At 48.1% G+C, this 21,385-nt stretch overlaps 1 protein-coding gene across 2 annotated transcripts in view; it reads right to left on the reverse strand.

The window, feature by feature from the left end:
• Positions 1-21,385, reverse strand: part of TTC28 (tetratricopeptide repeat domain 28) — a 504,428-nt gene that overhangs the window by 479,352 nt on the left and 3,691 nt on the right. The gene's annotated exons all lie outside the window — the stretch shown is intronic.

Below are 21,385 nucleotides of genomic sequence, written 5' to 3' on the forward strand. Positions count from 1 at the left end.
CATAGTTGCAATGTGATCATCATACAGCAGCTGGGAGGGGGCCGCTAAAGCCCCCCATAAAAAAAACCTACTAAAAGCGGACATACTCCCTCAAAGGGACTGATGTTACCTCTACCATTTCCTCCAGCTGCTTCCCCAATCCACATCATCATGTCATTTTTGTCTGGTTGCACTGCAGCCAGCTCACTCTTATCCATGTCCCAATTTCAGCCAGATTCTGGCTGAGGCTCTAAAATGGATTATCCAAGTCGAATGAGACAAAGACACACAGATGGTTGTCAGGATACAGACAACACTGCATTCCATGCCTCCTTTCTATCACTCCTAACAGCCCCATCTACACCTTGAACAGGAGAGGTAACAGAATGTCACCCTGTGGGACTGCACAATTGACAGCCCTTTGCAAAGAAGAGCAATTGCTCATGACTATCTGCTGCTCTACCTCTCTGAAAAAAAAAGAGCAAAGTAATAAAACGGAAGCCTTCTCCACACCTACCAGGGTCCACTGGCAAGTCAGCAACACCTCATGATCAGTGGTTTCATAGGCAGCTGACAGATCTAGTATCACCAGCATGGACACCTGACCTTCATCCATCACCCAGAGGAGACTGACTACTGCAAAAAGAAAAGGAGTACTTGTGGCACCTTAAAGACTAACCAATTTATTAGAGCATAAGCTTTCGTGAGCTACAGCTCACTTCATCAGATGCATATCGTGGAAACTGCAGCAGACTTTATATATACACAGAGAATATGAACCAATACCTCCTCCCACCCCACTGTCCTGCTGGTAATAGCTTATCTAAAGTGATCATCAGGTGGGCCATTTCCAGCACAAATCCAGGTTTTCTCACCCTCCACCCCCTCACACAAATTCACTCTCCTGCTGGTGATAGCCCATCCAAAGTGACAACTCTTTACACAATGTGCATGACAATCAAGCCAAAGCCCGGCCTATACCCACTAATAAAGATCAAGGAGATCAAAGGCATTCAGGAGGCTGTGAGCATGGTCTTACCACAGCCTTCTCCAAAATCTTACAATGAATGGACAGTGTGAGACTGGTCAATAATTAACTACATTCTTAAGTGTCAAGTGATGACTGCTTGAACAAAGCATGCAGTAATTCTTCTTCCTAAACAAGAGGCAGCCTGCCCTTATTGAGGGGCAAACAAGGGACCCAATATTCCACACTGGCCTCCACCAAGAAGGAAACAGATCCAAAAGCTCTCTCACCATTTGCATTACCTCAGTGAGAATCACTGCCTGAAACTCTAGCATACAAGACGAGGCCCTTATTCCCTCAAGACCATGTTCTGCCACCAGGGAAGCAGAGAGCTTATCCTTAACCTGAAATCCTGTCTGCAAAACAAAAGAAATTTCCTCAGCAGGAAGGAGTCAGACCTGCTAAGACTGTCTGGGTCTACAACCCGAAACAAACCTGCTGTCCAAGATTTTCCACATACTATGCAGAAAAGGGGCTGGTTTTTTTTGGCACCTCCCAGACACCCACTGCATATTTCCCTTCACCTTGACATTTGTTATACTACATTCATTCTCTCTGACCAGAAAAAGATTAGTTTTTTTCTTGTTTGTTCAGACAAAACAGATCTACTGTAGTACAGCAAATGCATACAGCAGGGTTTCTGGTTTTGAAGAACTACAAAACTAGCTTTCTTTAACTAATCCATTGCAACTGTAATATCACAGACAATCTTTTGCACTGACCTTCCCCTCTAAGGAACTGAATCCATTCTATCTTGCTAAATACTGTGGATTCTTATCACATGTGGTGGGGGGTGAGAGAGAGAGAGAGAGAGAGTGTAGTTTGAAAGAGAATCCATAACATCTTATCGACTAGTCACAGGCAATAAACAGGGAGACGCTCCTTAGAGTAAAAAACACAGGATTTGGGTTTATCAGCAGAAAGCCTGGGTGTATTCTTCAGGCCCGATTCCATCATTAAGCCTACAGCATACATCATCAAGAAAGCAAATCAGCTGGTTGAATGAAGAGGGGAGGAGGGCCCTCACTCTGTTTAACCTGACTAAATGTGAAGCAGTACTGAGACTTAGCCATGGTGGGCCCTGCTTCACTCTAACTCTGGTCATAATACAAACAATCTCAAAGGGCACAAGATTTCAGACAAGCTACATCTATTTCTCAATTGTCTCTTTAACAGTGTTCTCTTAAATAAGAAGTGTCATTCTCTGGTTTGTTACAGAAAAAGGTGGGGAGAGAGGTGATGAAACAACGTAGGTCAGTGAAATTCCACATCTGTGATCATTTGACCTTAAATGGTAACAGATTGGGAGTTCCAGAATTCCTCTTCAACTAAAATAGTGTTCAATTAAAAAAAATAAAGCCCCACACACCTGCCAAGACATTTATAACAGCTGTATTTTAGCAAGTTCCCAATTATAAGTGTTAAAACTGTTTTCAGCAGAGAACTATGGCCAGCTGTGAAATGACAACTAGATTTCATTCAAAGCTTAATAGGATTACTCTGAAGAAACCATCTTCAGCTCTGCACAATTCACAGCATATACCACTTTCATTCTCATCACCTCCATCCAACCACAACAAGGAGGACAGATGCATTTAGTATCAGAGGACTATTTGCTTCGGAGCATCCTTGTTAACCTATTACAAAGTTGCTCAGTATTCCTCCAGCACAGGAAATCAGGCACTGCAGACTTCATCAGGCTGAACCTCAGGAAGTTTAAGGCATTCAAAAAGCAAAATACAAATTGTACCTACAGATCAGTAGCCATTATCTATCATTAGGTATGCCACAGCAACTCAAATTGAAACCTTGGTTTTGATCACAGATTTCAGCAACCATTTAATTCTGTCCTTCCCTCCAGAGAAAGTAGAGAAATCTCAGACACACCCAAAAGAAATTAATCTTAATTAACAATGTTTTGCATTTACAGAGCAACCTTTCATCCAAAGGACCTCAAACTATTAAAACATTATGGACAACAATCATCCTGTTAGAGAGGCAAATATCATTAGACTCATGTAGTAAGATGAGACCCTGAAACATAAACCCTTATTATCAGAGGCTGATATGAGGCCTAAGGCCTGAACTAAAGTAATGGTCAAGACTTTGCTAACATAAAGCAAAGTTAAGCTGTGAGCCAAAAGGTACTGGACACTAGAGATATCAGAACACTCCAATACTTGGACATTCCACATACATAACAAGGAACAAGCTGACCCACCCCAAAGACAGGGGCAAAAGGGTAATATGATGGATAAGAGTTGTTTTGTTCGAACCAACATGTTCAAGGTGAGAGGCCGCACCTTACTGTGTAGAGGGGTTGCACATCAATACGTTAGGAGTGATGTGTAACTTGTTTGTACCTGTGGATAAGATGCATCCCTGGAGCGGTGTCTTTGTCTGGCCTAGGGGGCAATAGAGTGTCCCGACACTGACTGAGCTGTGTCCATTGTCAGGGAGCACATATGTATGAGCAAAACTGTAGACATCTGATCAAGGGAGCTACTGTTTCATTTGACAATAAACCTGTCCAGGTGCCTTTGTACTTTACTGGAGTCTGTAGTCATTGGGGGTTCTCTCAGGGTCTGCTGTGTCAACTATCTGCGCAGAGCCAGGGCAACACACAGAGGGAACACAAGCACAAAGCTGACTGTTATCAACATTGGATAGAGCAGAGCACCACAGTGGTGGCGTCTGACAACAGAAAAAAGCGAGGCACAGAGATGCCTACTTTTTCCCAAGATCACAAAAGTGAGTCAGTAACACAGCAAGAAAGAGAATCCAGGCATCCTGATTTCCAGTCCATATATCATAGGTTCTGTATTTAATATACTGTAAAGCTGAATAATCATAAGAAAAAAAATTAGATTCATGATAAAGGAAACTATTATGATAGACTCTGGTACATGTTAAAATTTAATCCCTGCTGTCAGGTGAACTACGGATGGCAGCAGAATGTCATCAGGTGCATGAGAGAATCACAGAGGAAAGCTGAGTAGTTCTGATACCCAAACCATGAATAAGAGGGCATTACAACCATCAGAGGTACTGCAACAACACGCAAGTATTCATTACAAAACCATTCCTTTTTACTATTTGCACATAGCGTTCTTTACAGTCACTATGGGGGAGCTGGTAGCAATCCCTATATTTATGCCACCCAATACTTTCTATTAAAAGGATTCTTGCAACCTTGAGAAGTTCTCACTTCTCCATTGTCTACAGAAATGCTTTTCTATTCAAATCTAGCTAAAACAGAAACTGTTAAATTCTATTTCCCTTCTCTCACTTGCATTACTCAGAAAAAGTGTGGCAATAAGGGGAAAAAAAAAAAATCAATGAGCTTCTAAGGTCAGGCACATGCCAGTGCCAAAGCTTCAGCACCACCACCAGCAGAGTGTATTGGGAACAACTGGGAACTGTCAGAGCAGAGGTTGAGGTAGAGAAAAGAGTCAGAATAAGGCATAGCAAAGAGCTGGAGCTCCCCAAACTCCAGGGCTGTGGGCAGGAGGAGGAGGAGAAGGAGAAGGAGAAGAGAGAGAGAGAGATGGCCCAGGCTCACCACCACCACCCCGTGAATCCAACACATGGGGCCAGCAGGCAATTCCCCCTCTAGATGGAACACATGGGGCAGGAGCTTCCCCAACTTCCACCAAAACATCGACCCAGCAACCCATTCCCACCTCTGGGAAAACAGCCTTCTCCTGCCACCAGCTAATGTTAGTCCTGAGCTTAAGTACTAGGAGTCATCTATGCTGAAATGCAGGGTCAAACATTGCTAATGATTCAGGATGGGGGAAGGAATTGTTACTTTTGCACAATTTGCTCATACTTTTTAAAAAAAAAAAAGAGAGAAAAAAACCTAGGAATTACAAGCACACAAAACTATGTTAGAAGAATGTTTAGCTTCTAAAGTCAAGTACTCAAAGTAGGATTTTATGTATACAGAATATTTAACAAAGTGGAAGATATACTAAAGTAAGAGTGTGTTTAAAGGCATAAAGGTTTGACTTTCAGAGGAGAAGGCAGCCTTAGAAAAATTCCTACCAGGGAGCAGGTTCCCCTGGAAATCCAGCAACACAAATGACAAGAGATAATATAGCAAATCCAATTAAACAAAAAGCAGAGGATCACAAGAAACAGACATGATACAGGAATCTGGAAACACTGCATAGACAGAATGCTCAATTTCTCTAAGAACTTTGAATCACATACCTGAGAACTGAACCTTTTGTCCATAAGCCACCTCAAATGCAACTATAATACAGTAGTTTAAACAAATACCCCCTCTATAGATCAAATTTTGCTGGCAAGTCCATAATTAAAACTGAAAGACTGTCAAAACCCTTTCTTTAACCTCTTCACTTCCACAAAAAAGATCTTAATACCTTAAGAATGCCATGTAGGGGGGTTGCATATTTTACATCTACTGAAATACTTCCTAAGATACTCATTAAAATATCAGAAAAAACATGACATGAAAGGAAAAAGGCAAAACAGGGAAAACTAGCATTACAGGACACTGAAAAACAGTACAGTGACATTTACTCACTCTAAATATACGTTACCAAAAACGACTCAAATATATAATTGAAAGTTGCACTCTCTGAAGAATAACTCTGCAATATATCATACTGTACAGTTTCCTCTCCAACATTATTACTAGATTTATCTAACGTTTTCATTTCTTCACCTAAATTGGAAAGGTCTGCTTTTATAAAAAGTCTTGTGTTTTCCTATTCCAAACTCTGGAGGGTAATGGTTTTTTAAAAGAAAGTGCCTGGGACAAAAGTCCAAGAACAAAGAATCTGGAGTCCCTCCCAATAACTTCCATAGGCCTTAGAGCCAATACATTTTCTACAGCCAGTTCTCCACTTCTGAGCAGATATCAAATCTTGCCAAGCCACACACATCCTTCACCCAATCAGAGTATGAGTTTTTACAGGAATAGCGTAGCAAGAGGTGACAAGCCATTGAAACTGTATGTTTAACAATATGAAATCCTAGCTCTATTTCCCAGCCCACTGTGGCATCTGCTCAAATGAAGAACAGCAATTGCTTTAATCTGGATTTCTTCTTAGAAAATTATTATAAAATATTATACAGACTGCATGTCACCATATCTCCAAAACAGGTAGGTTTTCATAAGTGAACAGGACAGCTTTTAATAAAATATATACCAAAATACCCGAAAGTTACCCTTTTTCTGTCTTGAGAATAGGACCCACCAGATCTTAAAGACACCACATACTCACTTCAAGCTCGTTCCCAAAATGCATAAGGTGTTGGAAGCAGTGCTTTTTCATACATACAAGTTCAATGAGGGATGTTTTGATGCTCATGAAAATCTATTTCTACACCTAAAAATATAAACTGTGATTTACCTAAAAATAGAAATACCTTAAATCAGAAGAAATACCTAAAACAGAAAGCCCTACCCATAAATTACAGGCCTGTACTGCTTTGAAAGAAAAAAACATTTTGAAACTGGATTTTCAGATTGGGAAGCTCATTTGTAAATGTAACTTCTTACCTAATGGATTAAAAATCAGAACCAACAAAATTTAGCTTTTATGGGAGGGCACATACTAGAGTAGAGTGGGAATCTTCTGTCACCATATTTTGGAGACAGAAAATCCAGTTTCTGCAAAAATCAAAGTGACATTTTGTTTCATGTCAGGCTGACTTGAAATGTTTTTGGTCTGTTGAACTGAATCTAATGTCTAATTTCAAGTCAGTTTATTATTAATCTTTGTTTGCCTGAGCTGCCAAAGGGTCTCATGCCCTGCAGTATCCTCTTCGGGCCAAACTCTCTAGCTGCATTGCATCTCTTGAGGTGTCTCCTCTGATTGAGCGGCTGTGACGCAACAGGGCAGTCACATGACCACCGTACATCCCGTAAGGTTTAGGCCTGGTCTACACTATAAGTTTAGGTCGAATTTAGCAGCATTATCTTGATTTAACCCTGCACCCATCCACACGACGAAGCCCTTTTTTTCCAGACTTAAAGGGCTCTTAAAATCGATTTCTTTACTCCACCCCCAACAAGAGGATTAGCGCTGAAATCGGCCTTGCCGGGTCAAATTTGGGGTACTGTGGACGCAATTCAACGGTATTGGCCTCCGGGAGCTATCCCAGAGTGCTCAGTTGTGACCGCTCTGGACAGCGCTCTCAACTCGGATGCACTGGCCAGGTAGACAGGAAAAGGCCCACGAACTTTTGAATCTCATTTCCTGTTTGGCCAGTGTGGTGAGCTCACCTGCACAGGTCACCATGCAGAGCTCATCATCATCAGGAGACCATGCAGTCCCAGAATCGCCGAAGAGCTCCAGCATGGACCGAACGGGAGGTACGGGATCTGATCGCTGTATGGGGAGATAAATCCATGCTGGCAGAACTCCGTTCGAAAATACGAAATCCCAAAATATTTGAAAAAAAATCTCCAATGGCATGAAGGACAGAGACCATAACAGGGACCCGAAGCAGTGCTGCGTGAAAATTAAGGAGCTCAGGCAAGCCTACCAAAAAACCAGAGAGGCAAACGGCCACTCCAGTTCACAGTCTCAGACATGCCACTTCTATGATGAGCTGCATGCCATTCTAGGGGATGCAGCCACCACTATCCCAACCCTGTGCTTGACTCCGTCCAAGGAGTGGGATGCAACACAGAAGCGGGTTTTGGGGGCGAGGAAAATGATGATGAGAAGGAGGTTGTAGATAGCTCACACCAAGGAAGCAGAGAAACCAGTTTCCCCAACAGCCAGGATCTGTTTCTCACACTGGACCTGGACCAGGTACCCCCCAAGCCCACCCAAGGCAGGTTCCCGGACCCGCCAGGCGGAGAAGAGACCTCTGGCGAGTGTACCTTTGTAAATATTATACATTGTTTAAAAGCAAGCGTGTTTAATGATTAATTTGCCCTGGCATTCGCAGCCAGTACAGCTACTGGAAAAGTCTGTTAACGTGTCTGGGGATGGAGGGGAAATCCTCCAGGGACATCTCCATAAAGCTCTGCTGGATGTACTCCCAAAGCCTTTGCAAAAGGTTTCTGGGGAGGGCAGCCTTATTCCGTCCTCCATGGTAGGACACTTTACCATGCCAGGTTAATAGCATGTAACCGGGAATCACGGCAGAACAAAGCATTGCAGCGTATGGTGCCGGTGTTTGCTGGCATTCAAACATCTGTTCTTTATCTCTCTGTGTTACCCTCAGGAGAGTGATATCATTCATGGTTACCTGGTTCAAATAGGGTGGTTTTAGTAAGTGGACATTCAGAGGTGTCCATTCCTGCTGGGCTGTTTGCCTGTGGCTGAACAGAAATGTTCCCTGCTGTTAGCCACGTGGAGGGGGGAGGGGTGAAGCCATCATCCCAGAGAATTGCGTGGAGGCAGACAATCTCAGAGTGCAGGAAAACACAATATGACCGTGAGGAGAGGTGGCAGGCTGCAGATGGTAGATGGCATCAGCTTGCTGAAAGGAGGCAGGAGCCAATGCTCAGGCTGCTGGAGGATGAAACTCATATGCTCCAGCGTATGGTTGAGCTGCAGGAAAGGCAGCAGGAGCACAGACCGCCTCTACAGTCCCTGTGTAACCAACCACCCTCCTTCCCAAGTTCCATAGCCTCCTCACCCAGACGCCCAAGAACGTGGTGGGGGGGCCTCCAGGCACCCAGCCACTCCACCCCAGAGGATTGCCCAAGCAATACAAGGCTGGCATTCAATAAGTTTTAAAGTGTTGTGTGGCCTTGTACTTTCCTCCTCCACCACCCCTTCTGGGCTACCTTGGCAGTTATCCCCCTATTTGTGTGATGAATTAATAAAGAATGCATGAACGTGAAGCAACAATGACTTTATTGCCTCTGCAAGTGGTGATCAAAGGGGGAGGGGAAGGTGCTTAGCTTACAGGGAAGTAGAGTGAAATCACTTGGAGGGTTTCCCCATCAAAAAGAAACAAACAGAACTTTCACACCATAGCCTGGCCATTCCTGAAACTGGTTTTCAAAGATCCTCTGATAAGCACGGCGCCCTCCTGTCCTCTTCTAACCGTCCTGGTGTCTGGCTGCCCATAACCAGCGGCCAGGCGATTTGCCTCAACCTCCCACCCCGCCATAAACATCTCCCCCTTACTCTCACAGATATTGTGGAGTGTACAGGAAGCAGTAATAACAATAGGAATACTGGTTTTGCTGAGGTCTACGCAAGTCAGTAAACTGCGCCAGCACACTTTTAAACACCCAAATGCACATTCTACCACCATTCTGCACTTGCTCAGCCTATAGTTGAACAGCTCCTGACTAACTGTCCAGGGTGCCTGTGTATGGCTTCATGAGCCATGGTATTAAGGGGTAGGCTGAGTCCCCAAGGATAACTACAGGCATTTCAACCTCCCCAACGTTATTTTCTAGTCTGGGAAGTAAGTCCTTGCTGCAGCTGTTGAAACAGACCAGAGTTCCTGAAGATGCGAGCGTCATGTACCTTTCCCGGCCATCCCACGTAGATGATGGTGAAACGGCCCTTATGATCCAGCAATTCTTGCAGCACCATTGAAATGTACCCCTTGCAGTTTATGTACTCGCCGTCTTGGTGCTCCGGTGCCAAGATAGGGATATGGGTTCCGTCTATGGCCCCACCACAGTTAGGGAATCCCATTGCAGCAAAACCATCCACTATGACCTGCACATTTCCCAGACTCACTACCCTTGATATCAGCAGGTCTTTGATTGTGTTGGCTACTTGCATCACAGCAGCCCCAACAGTAGATTTGCCCACTCCAAATTGATTTACGACTGACCAGTAGCTATGTGACATTGCAAGCTGCCACAGGGCTATTGCCACTCGCTTCTTAACTGAGGGCTGCTCTCATCTTGGTATTCTTGTGCCTCAGGGCAGGGGAAAGCAAGTCACAAAGTTCCATGAAAGTGCCCTTACACACGCGAAAGTTTCGAAGCCACTGGGAATCGTCCCAGACCTGCAACACTATGCGGTCCCACCAGTCTGTGCTTGTTTCCTGGGCCCAGAATCGGCGTTCCACACCATGAACCTGCCCAGTTGACACCATGATGTGCACAATGCAGGGGCCTGGACTTTGTGAAAAGTCTATGTCCATGTCCTCATCACTCTCATCACCACACTGCAGTCGCCTCCTTCTCTCCTGGTTTTGCTTTATTAGAGGTTATGATTCTGCATATTCTGTTGGATAATGCATTTGGTGTTTATAGTGCTCATAATTGCCACGGTGATCTGAGCGGGCTCCACGTTCCCAGTGCTATGGCATCTGCGCTGAAAAAGGTGTGAAACGATTGTCTGCCATTGCTCTGACAGAGGGAGGGGGCGACCGACAACATGGTTTACAGGGATGGCTTACAGGGAATTAAAATTAACAAAGGGGGTGGCTTTGCATCAAGGAGAAACAGAATGGCCCCCTCAAGGATAGAACTCAAAACCCTGGGTTTAAGCAGGCCATTGATTTCATGGTGGGAGGGAGGAAGGGAAGAGAAAATGAATACAAAACAAATCTGGTCTATTTCTTGTTTTGATCCACTTCATCTATCTTTATACATCTTTCTGGCAGCAGACGGTGCAGTACGACTGCTGGCCATCATCATCTCCTGGCTGCTCATTAGAAGACGGTGCATTAGGACTGCCGGCAAGACTGAATTGCCATGAGACGAAACTTAAAAGGGAAATGACCTGGCTGAGTCACTCCCATGTTTGCCCAGACGCCCTTGACCGACCTCACCAAGGTCGGATAAAAGAGCACCCTGGAGTACGGCGATGATGGCTACCAGTCATACTGCACTGTCTGCTGCCAAAAGGCAATGAGCTGCTGCTGTGTAGCAATGCAGTACCACATCTGCCAGCAGCCAGGAGACATACAGTGACAGTTAGCTGAGCGGGCTCCATGCTTGCCGTGGTATGGCGTCTGCATGGGTAACCCAGGAAAAAAGGCGTGAAACGATTGTCTGCCGTTGCTTTCACAGAGGGAGCGAAGGGGTTGCCTGACGATATGTACCCAGAACCACCCGTGACAATATTTTTGCCCCATCAGGCATTAGGATTTCTACCCAGAATTCAAATGGGTGGCGGAGACTGCAGGAACTGTGGGATAGCTACCCACAGTGCAACGCTCCGGAAGTCGACGGTTGCCTCAGTACTGTGGACGCAGTTCGCCAACTAAATGCCGACTAAATGCACTTAGAGCATTTGTGTGGGGGGACACACAATCGACTGTATAAAAATGCTTTCTACAAAACCACTTCTATAAATTCGACCTAATTTCGTAGTGTAGATATAGCCTTAGGGTATGTCTACACTTGAACTGCTGCAGCTGCACCACTGCAGTGGTTCAGCATAGACAGTACCTATGCCAACAGAAGGGGTTCTCCCACTGGAGTAGGTAATCCACCTGCCTGAGAAGTGGTAGCTAGGGTGACAGAAATTTTTTTCCATTGACCTAGCACTATGAACACGAGGAGTTAAGTCAACATAGCTACATCTCTCAGACGTGGATTTTTCATACTCCTGAGAGATATAGCTATGCTGATATAAGTTCCCAGTGTAGATGAGCCTTTGTTCTGGCTCAGGAGCCAACCTATCAAAATAGAAGGTTTTGATTCAGGGATGTCAAAATGTTTTATTTCAATCAGAAGCATCAAAAGGAAACTCTCAAACATTTCCAAAAAAATGCAGTTTTGGAACATTCTATTATACAAAAAGTGTCAGCCTTTCAGGGCAATCCAGGACAAAAAATTGTTGCAGGATTGGAATATCCTGTGGGATGGAATTTCTGATTTTTGACCAGCTCTAATACAGAGATAATAGAAGCATCTAAGTAGCTACATCAAAATGGTAAGTAGTACTGAACGTCCAGCTCTGGAAATAGAGAATTCAAATTTAATTCCTAAAGAACAGAGTGCAAACATATAAATCACAAGATACAAGTCAAACACATGCAACAAATCAACGCCGCTAAGTCTTTATCTGCATCAGTTCAGTTCCACTTGTGTTAATTAGGCTGGGAGTTCTAGTGTAGACGGGCCAAAACCTTAAACCTGTTTCTGTAAGTACCATGTCAATTAGACACACTCTGAATAAGGTTAAATAATATGATGTTTAAAACTCCAGCAACAGCCTGCAAGGCTCAAGTGGAGTTTTTTTTCTGGCTGATGCATCATGAAAAATAAAGGTTATGCCGACCAAATTCTACACTTAGTAACATCTGTGCAGTCCCTCTATCTAGTTATTCCTGTGCAACAACAATCATCAGTAAAAAAAAAAAAACAAAACAAAAAAAAACAGTAAAATCCTACTTTTAATACTAAAGTGAGCAACTATAACTCATCACATACAGGGAGCAAGACTTGAGTTCGGAGTCATTTTTACCATCTCTTTTCAGACAATCTTCTTTTAATTCAGCTATATTCAAAAACACAACTTAGGCCACATAAGTAATGCCTGATTGTTAATATATTTAGTTTCAAATTTAATTACTGAAAATAATTGATAGGCTTGAGCAATGTGAAGTAAGTTATGGGAAAACCTTTACTCTTAAGGCTTGTCTACACAAATACAGTTTGCAGCAAGTAGGAATGTAAATCTCTCTCACACTGGCCTGCCACACACTAAGGATATGTCTACACAGGAAAGAAAAATCCGCAGCTGGTCCGTATCATCCAACTCAGGCACCGAGGCAGTTTCACTGCTATGTAGACGTCTGGGCTCAGGCTGCAGTGGGGGCTGGAAGGGTTCTTTTCATTTCATTTTCTACAGAGATTTATTTTTAATAAGATGCAAACACTAGGGTGAGAGAAGAACCTTACTTTAGCTACTAAAAGACAGCTACCTGTTCCCTAACTGGTGTTCTTCAAGATGTGTTGCTCATGTCTATTCCACAATAGGTGTGCGTGCTCGCCACAGGCACCAGTGCCAGAAGTTTTTCCCCTAACAGTACCCGTAGCGGGGAACACCCCCCGTGACCCCTGGAGTGCCTGGCGCGGTATAAGGGGAGCTGCGCGCTCCCCCCACCCTCAGTTCCTTCTTGCCACACAACTCCGACAGAGGGGAAGGAGGGTGGGATGTGGAATAGACATGAGCAACACATCTCGAAGAACACCAGTTATGGAAAAGGTAACTGGCTTTTCTTCTTCGAGTGATTGCTCATGTGTATTCCACAATAGGTAATTCCAAGTTATATCTGTTGGAGGTGGGTAGGAGTTCACAAGTTCCCAGGACGGAGGACAGCCCTGCCGAACCCAGTATAATCCCTGGTTTGGGGGATGACCGCATAGTGCGAGGTGAATGTGTGAACTGAGTGGCGGCCCTACAAATGTCCTGGATGGGGATGTGGGCCACGAAGGCAGCCAATGAGGCCTGCGCCCAAATCAAGTGTGCCCTCACAATGGGTGGCGGTGGGACACCCGCCAGCTCATAACAGGAACGGATGCACAAAGTGATCCGATTGGAAAGCCACTGAGTGGAAATCAGCTGGCTCCTCACGTTCTCAGCCGAGGTGATGAACAGTTGCAAGGATTTTCGGAATGGCTTGGTCCGCTTGAGAAAGAAAGCCAGAGACCACCGCACATCGAGCATGTGGAGACAGCGCTCCTCACTGGACACGTGAAGCTTGGGGCAGAGCACCAGTAGAAAAATGTCCTGACCCATGTGGTAGGCGGAGACCACCTTTGGGAGGAACGCGGGGTGTGGGCGGAGCTGGACCTTGTCCTTATGAAAGATCATGTACGGCGGCTCAGAGGTCAGAGCCCTGAACTCCAAGATTTGCCTGGCCGATGTGATTGAGGCCACCTTCCACGAGAGGTGAGACCAGGAGCACACGGCCAACAGTTCAAACGGGGGCCCCTTGAGATGGGCCAACACCAGGTTTAGGTCCCACTGTGGGACCGGGGGTCTAGAATAGGGAAAAAACCGTGTGTCCTTGCACTGGTGAACGGAAGGCTGATATGGCTGCCAGGTGCACCGTGACTGATTAAGGCGCCAGGCCCTGGGCCCTCAGATGGAGGAGGTAATCAAGGATAAGCTGGATCGGGGCAGCCACCGGGGAGACACCCTGGTCTGCTACCCACCTAGAAAACCAGGACCACTTCGCCAAATAAGCGTGGCGAGTGGAGGGCCACCTACTTTCAAGGAGGACACACTGAACCTGTTCTGAGCATGTCCTTTCCTCTCCGCCTAACCACTGAGCAGCCACGCCATGAGGTGAAGCACCGCTAGGTTGGGATGCAGGAGGCGGCCCTGGTCCTGAGAGCGCAGATCTGGGTGGAGCAGCAACGGCCACAGCAGAGCTACCGCCAGGCCCGTGAGGGTCCCATACCAATCCTACCTGGGTCACGCCAGGCCTTTGTCCATCTTTATCTTCTTCAGGACCCTGCTGATTAGAGGGAACCGGGGAAAAGCATAGAGAAGCCGGCCTGACCAGGACAGAAGAAAGGCATTAGAGATAGCGCCCCTCTCCAGGCCCCCCCCGGAGCAGAACCAGTTCTGCCGAGTCGCAAATAGGTCCACCTGGGGAATTCCCCACCTTTGGAAGAGCAGGCGGGCCACTTCCGGGTGGAGGGACCACTCGTGTTGCGAGGAAAAGTCCCTGCTCAAGTGATCCGCCCTCTCGTTTTAGGCACCCAGTAGGTGGAAGGCCTTCAGGTGGATGTCATGGGCTATACAGAAGTCCCACAGCCTAAGGGCTTTGTGGCAGAGGACAGAGAATTGGGCCCTGCCTTACCTGTTGATATAGAACATCGAGGCCGTGTTGTCCGTGAGGACCCTGACTACCTTTCCCTCCAGGTGCGAGTGGAAGGCCATACATGCCAGCCGCACCACCCTGAGCTCCTTGACATGTATATGTAGGGTCAGATCTTGAGGTCTGAAAGTTCCCCACATGGGCCCACCAACCCAGGTCCAACGCATCGGACACCAGCTCCAACGACAGGGCTCTGACCCTGAACGGAACCCCTTGGAGCATGTTGTTTGGGGCAGACCACCACCGTAGGGAGGTGATCACGGAGTCCTGCTTGGTGAGGACCTTGTCCATCCTGTTCGTGGCCTGGAAGAACTTTGAGAACAACCAGTGCTGGAGAGGCCTCATCCTGAGTCTGGCGTGATGGACCACATACAAGCACACAGACATGTGACCCAAGAGTTGCAGGCAAACCCTGGCTGTTGTCACCAGGATCCTTGTGACTGAGTCAATGAGACTTTTCAGAGTCTCGAATCTGTCTGGTGGGAGAGAGGCCCTGGCCGACACTGCGTCCAGGAGTGTCCCAATAAACTCTATGCGTTGGACCAGGACTATCGTGGACTTGGTGTTGTTTACCAACAGGCCCAAGGCGGTGCACGTGGACAGGAGGAGGGCCACATGATCCCTCACCTGCGACCGGGAGGTGCCCTTGGCAAGCGAATTGGCCAGATAGGGAAATATCTGGACCCCCCACCGTGTAAGGTAGGCCACTACTACCGACATGCATTTTGTAACCACCCTGGGGGCAGTGGACAGACCAAACAGAAGGACCATGAATTGGTAATTATTCTGTCCCACCACGAAACGGAGGAAGCGCCTGTGCCCCTCGAATATGTACATGTGGAAGTACGCGTCCTGTAGATCGAGGGCAGCGTACCAGTCCCTGGGATCCAGGGAGGGGATGGAGGAGGCCAGGGAGACCATGCGGAACTTGAGTTTCACCATGTACTGGTTCAGATCTTGCAGGTCCAAGATGGGCCTGAGCCCCCCTTTGGCCTTCGAGATAAGGAAATAATGGGAGTAATACCCCTTGCCCACGAACTCCTCGGACACCGCCTCTATCTCCTAGTCCTAGGAGCCACCCCACCTCTTGCTTGAGCAGAGCTTAGTGCGAGGCGTCCCCCAAGAAGGACGGGGAGGAAGTAAACTGGAGGATGTAACCCCAGAAGATGGTGTTGAGGACCCATTTGTCCGAGGTTAGCTGCGACCATTCCGGGAGGAAAGCACACAACCATTGGGAGAAGGGGAGCTTTATTGGGGGTAGATCCTTGGTGAGGACTGGCGGGGTGCCCCCAAGCGTCCCGTCAAAAATGCCTTTTCCCCATCTGCTTGCCCTTGGAGGACCCAGCCTGGGGGCAGGCAGATACTGCCTCTGAGGGCATCTCTTATAGTCCTGCTGCTTCTCGTAGGCGGCCTCATACTTCGGGAGGGTGGCCTGGGCGGGAGTCTGCTATGGCTTGAACTTAGGTTTTGCCGGAGCCAGGACATAGAGGCCCAGAGTCTGGAGGGTCGTGTGGGAGTCTTTCATGCCATGCAGCCTTGTACCTGTTTCCTCTGCAAACAGAGCTTTCCCGTCAAACGGGAGATCCTGCATGGAAGACTGCGCCTTGCTGGACAGCCCAGAGAGCAGGAGCCATGATACCCATCTCTCTGCTGGGACCCCCTAGCGGCCGCTGCCCCTTCCTCCACTAGCGCCTTGAACTCCTTGCCATCGTGCTCCTGGAGGGAATCCTCAAACTAGGGCAGGGAGTCCAGTCTCTGAGAGTCTTTGTTCTTTGGGGTTGGGGCTGGCTGACCCAGAGGTTCCCTGCAGTTGACCGACTCGACCACCAAGGAGTTGGGCACCGGGTAGATATACAAGTCCTCATGCCCCTTAGTGGGTGCAAAGTACTTGTGTTCCGCCTTTTTAGAGATGGGGACCAACGAGGCCAGTGCTTGCCACAGTGCATTTGAAATCTTAGCCACCCCTTCATGGAGAGGCAAGGTCACCCTGATGGGGGACAACACATTAAACAGGGAGCCTGAGGGCTCCTCCATCTCCTCTGCTTGGAGATGGAGGCTTGCTGCCATGCTCTTTAAGAGTTCTTGGTGGGCCCTGAAGTCCTCCTGCAGGGCGGAGGGGAGCGGGGCCGCAATCGTCTCCTCCTGGCGGGGAGAGGAGGCTGGTGCAGTGCTCTGGGTGTCGGCAAGCACCGGAGGGTCCACCACCTGGTCGGACTCCAGGCACGGTGCCGAGGACGTACGTCCCACCGACTACTTTCTTGGGGGTCTGGAGAGGGAGGCCAACGGTGCTTCCGAAGTTCCAGCCACCAAGCAAGCTTCCACCAGGGGCTGTGCCGGAGGCCACAGTGCCCACTGGTACCATTGGGCCAGCCACGATGCTTGGTGCCACTGCACCTGCTGTGGCGCCAACTGTTCGGGTTGGCTGGCCTGGCCCATCGAAGGACGGCTACGAACGGAGACCGGGCTGGCGTAAGAGCTGCTGCTGTCTCTGGACCAGGAGGAGCGGCGGTGCCGCAATCTTGACGTGCAGGACTGGTGCCGACGGTAACCGCTGCTCCGCGAACAGCCTCAACAGGCGGAACTGCAAGGTGCCAGCAATCGATACCCAGGGCTGCGATGTCTTGGCGGAGACTTGGAGTGGGAGTCTGAGAGGGAACGGCATCGATGACCATGCTGTGACCGACTGCGGTACCCTCTCCAAGACAAGGACTGTTGGCAATGCCCACCACGGTCCCATCAATATTTGCTCCTTGAGGATGAGCGGTGCTGAGAGTCCCGGCCGGACCAAACCCAGCCGGACAGTCTGGTCAGCGTTGAGGGTGATCTACATGGACTCTGCCCCAAGTGGTCGCTGGGTGGTGAACGGTGTCGGGAATGTTCCCTTGACCGAGACCGGTACTGCGCAGGAGGTGACTGCAGAGACCCCAGCGGCAGCTTGCCTCTGGAGCACGGGGCTGACATAAGCGGCGCTCCGGGCACCAGCATGGACATAACGTCCCAGGCCACCTGGAGGGCTTCAGGCGTGGGTAGCATCCAGACAGGCCTGTTCCAAAGGGGCCAGGCTACTCCACTCAATGTGAGTCAGAGGTCTGGGGCCCGGTGGGGATCGAGGAGTGCCCGACATGGGCCTAGCCTCCGTCCCAGACTTCTCTCAGTGCTGCTGTGAAGAGGGAGTCTTCCTGGCCCTCTTGGCGTGCCCAGTGGATGGGGAGTGGTGCCGACTGGTTGATGGCACCAGAGGGTCGCCGCATACCGACACGGCGGTGCCGGTTCGGAGCGGCGTGCCAGAGTCGGGGTGGCCAGGAACTTAATATCCCTTTCTCTTTTGGTCTGAGGCTTAAACGACTTGCAAATCTTGCACCTTTTGCTGATATGGGTTTCTCCCAAACAGCCTGTGTGCGGGTCACTTCTTGGCATAGAACGCCTACAAGAGTCACATGACTTAAAACCCAGGGCGCGGGGCATGTCCCAGCCCGGGCTCACTGACTAACTAAATTAACTAAACAGCTAACTAATTACGGGTACTAACACTGAACGAATAAACAGTTCTGGAGACGAGCTACAGCAAAGCTGGAGCAGAGCAGTTCCAATGCACCTTCACTGGCGGCAAGAAGGAACTGAGGGTGAGAGGAGCGTGCAGCTCCCCTTATACCGCGCCAGGCAGGCGCCACTCCAGGGATCATGGGGGGCGCTCCCCCCCAGGAGTACTACTAGGGGAAAAACTTCCAGCACCAGTGCACATGGCAAGCACGCACACCTATTGTGGAATACACATGAGCAATCACTCGAAGAAGAATATACATTTGGTAACTGCACAGCTTTCAATGCATCAGATTTCTGATTTAGAAATGCATTTTGGTTAGATCCACTGTCTCATGCACAAACTTGTCAAAATAATAGTAATTTATATAAAACTATTTGTTTAGTGCTTAAAACAGAGTTAATGTGTAAACATTTATGAGCCAGAACATAAAAGACAAAATTGCACTGCGTGAAAACAAACTAGGAAATGCTTAGTGAGCACCAGCAGGGTTTACATGGACCAATTAATGTGCAACATGTTAATGAATTTTAGAAATCAGACCCTGAAGAGCCCAAAACCTCAACACATAGCCAAGCCCTAAGATAGATCAACTCTGATATGCCATTGGTAAACAGTTAATCAACTCTAAATCTTTAAATCTCAATTCAGTGTCAGCGTAAGTGTCATCAATTCAGTGTCCTCATTAACTATTCCACAGCTGATCATTTTAGCAGATGGAGCAGGAAAGGGACTGAGACTAAAGCCCTTCAAATGTGGGGACTGAAGGTTACTTCAGAGAAGGAAATACAATGGGAATAAAAAAGGTAGGAATAAACAGAGAAGACTGAGATATGTAGAAAGGAAGACTGGGAAGGATGAGAAACAAAACGCAGAAAGGGATTTTGTCACGGAACAACAGTGAATGTGACAATAAGGCATGGGATAAATAATTAATAAATACAAGTTTAGTTATTACCAGAAGGCTATATTATCCCCTTTGTATCCATGCAAACCTCTCACAGACATCAGTGGGAGAGTCCATGTGGACTGGAAGGAATATGAAGTCCTGAATTTAATTATGGTACATGGGCTGAGATATAAACATGGCATCTAAGCAATGTGCCAAAGACAGGCAGACAAGCATGTCACACATTGGTGGATGACTCAATAATTCAGTCTGAAGATTGGTCTACACTAGAAAGCTGTGCTGACAAAACATTCCTTTTTTCAACATAGCCTGATGCTGCATTTTGCCTCCTACTGACAAAACCCTCCACTTTTCCTGGCATCATCATCTCCATTTTCTGAACAACATAAGCTCTCTGCCAGTATATTTCTATCAAGGCCGAATGTGGGTGCATACATACCTGTATTGGCATAAGTATTCCAACCGTAATTCCACAATACAACACTCCCTTCAGGAATGACCTGCCTGCCAGCACTTTTGAACTCTTCTGCCCAGGGGCCAAAATGACTAGAGGGCCATCTCACTTTTAAATGTCTAGCACAGTGTTCATAGCTACATCTGTCCCATTACCCGCTGCCTTTTCACCGAAAGTGTGGTTCCTTGAGAGGGTTGTCAGTTTGGTTTGGATGTATTCTTGGAGGTTTCAAAACATGACAGTCTTTAATTAAAGATTCATCTTTAACTCCTGGAGACTCCAGGACAATCCTGGAGGATTGGCAACTCTATGGTCCCTGCTCTTGGTCTCATGCTACCAACCTGGTCCAGGAAAAAGGTACTTGGTTTCCATGCACTATGGGAAGAGAAGCAAGTGAAGGAACAGCTGTAGTAGGAAAAAGAATATTTATAGTGACTTTGCCAAGCCGATGGCAAAACTCAGATATTCAAGAAAAGAATCCCAGTGCCATTCCAAGAAAAAGGAGATGAAGCAGGGCTACTGAAAGGTGAAGGAGAAAAACATGACTTGTGGAGCTGCCTGCATGACCTATGTCTTTTATAATATTCATCAGGGACCATCACACCTGTAGCCACCTTGGACATGGTGTCCTGTAAATGGAGGAGAAAGGCCCCCTGGGAGGGCAGACAAGAAGAAGGAGCTCTTCATGGGTCAGGAAGGGGATGACAAGGCAAAATACAGTGAGATGGCTGTAAACAAGGAACAGATAGATATCTTGCAAGACCCCCCAGACACACTCTGAGTGTCTCGCTCTGACATGTTTCATCCTTAGAGAAGGGAGATTGATAGATGCAAGTGATGATTAGAGCTCCAATAATAAATCATAATTAGCGGCCTACCAATTTCACGGCCGTAAAAAACATGTCACAGACTGTGAAATAAGCCCTTCCCCGTGAAATCTGATCTCCCCCAAATCAGCTGGGGCTGGGGGTGGGGGGAAGAGACAGGATTTGTCCTTCCTCTGCACGGCTGTTATCAGAGGGAGAATAGACCCATCTCCCCAGGCAGCAAAGAAATGAGGGTTTCTGCACTGCAGCAGCCCCAGAGCTGGGCTCCGGGCTTCCGCCCCCTGTGGCTCTTGCCAGGGCTTGGGAGAAGGGGGCGGGGGGGCCGCCGCCCCCCCATGGCTCCTGCCAGCTGCTGCTCCCTCCCCCCAAGCCCCTGTGGCACCTGCCCAGGCTCTGGGCTACTGCCCCCATCTCCCACCAGTGGTTCTTGCCAGGGCTGGGGGCACTGGGCTCCAGCCAGGACCCTCCCCCCCACCCTCCCAGCTCCAGCAGCTCTTGCCAGGCTCAGGGATGCCACCTCGTGGTTCCTGCCTGGGCTCGGGGCTCCTGCCCCCACCACTCGGCTCCTGACCCATCTCAGGGACCTGGGCTGGGGACTACCACCCCCTGTGACTCCAGCTGGGACTCGGAGCTTTTGCCTTCCACCGCTCATGCCTGAGCTCCAGGCTTCCGCCTCCTCTTCCCCCCGGGGCTCCTGCCTGGGCTCAGGCTGTTGCCCCCACCCCCACGGCTCCTGTGTGGGCTCTGGGCCGCCCAGGCTCGGGGCTTCTGCCCCCCTTCCTGGATCCTGTCTGGGCTTGGGGCTTCAGTCCCCGCAGCGCCTGCTGGGGCTCGGGGCTTCCACCCCATGGCTCTTGCCAAGGCTTGGGCACCCATTTTTCAAATTGTCCAGGGCACC

Source organism: Lepidochelys olivacea, assembly GCF_965140295.1.
Source record: "Lepidochelys olivacea isolate rLepOli2 genome assembly, chromosome: 15".
Classification (NCBI taxonomy): domain Eukaryota; kingdom Metazoa; phylum Chordata; order Testudines; family Cheloniidae; genus Lepidochelys; species Lepidochelys olivacea.